Source organism: Mycetomoellerius zeteki, unplaced genomic scaffold (genome assembly GCF_001594055.1).
Source record: "Mycetomoellerius zeteki isolate Tzet28-1 unplaced genomic scaffold, Tzet1.0 scaffold62, whole genome shotgun sequence".
NCBI classification, from domain to species: Eukaryota; Metazoa; Arthropoda; class Insecta; order Hymenoptera; family Formicidae; genus Mycetomoellerius; species Mycetomoellerius zeteki.
In genome coordinates, this window is record NW_017257632.1 from 3,921,079 (window position 1) to 3,921,311 (window position 233).

The 233-nt window shown below is 62.2% G+C and overlaps 1 protein-coding gene across 1 annotated transcript in view; it reads left to right on the forward strand.

Annotated features, from left to right (window-relative positions):
- Gprk2 (G protein-coupled receptor kinase 2) overlaps positions 1–233 on the forward strand; it is a 34,208-nt gene that overhangs the window by 797 nt on the left and 33,178 nt on the right. The gene's annotated exons all lie outside the window — the stretch shown is intronic.

A 233-nucleotide genomic window follows, 5' to 3' on the forward strand; every position in this document is an offset into this window, starting at 1 on the left:
CCCTTCCTCTTCCCGCGATGTCCTTGCCTCTTTCTCCTCTCTCGAGTGGATGACACGCTCCATTCTGGTCGCCGGATCATGTCTCTGTACCACTTCACTCTGAATCGGTGGCTCCAGGTGCCACCTCGATCGTTCCTTACGAGAGCCAGCGTGACAGATCTTGAACCGGCGCGCGGCGTCGAGGTACGACGTTTGAGAAAGGAGAGGTCGGGGGCCCGGGGGGGGGGGGGGGG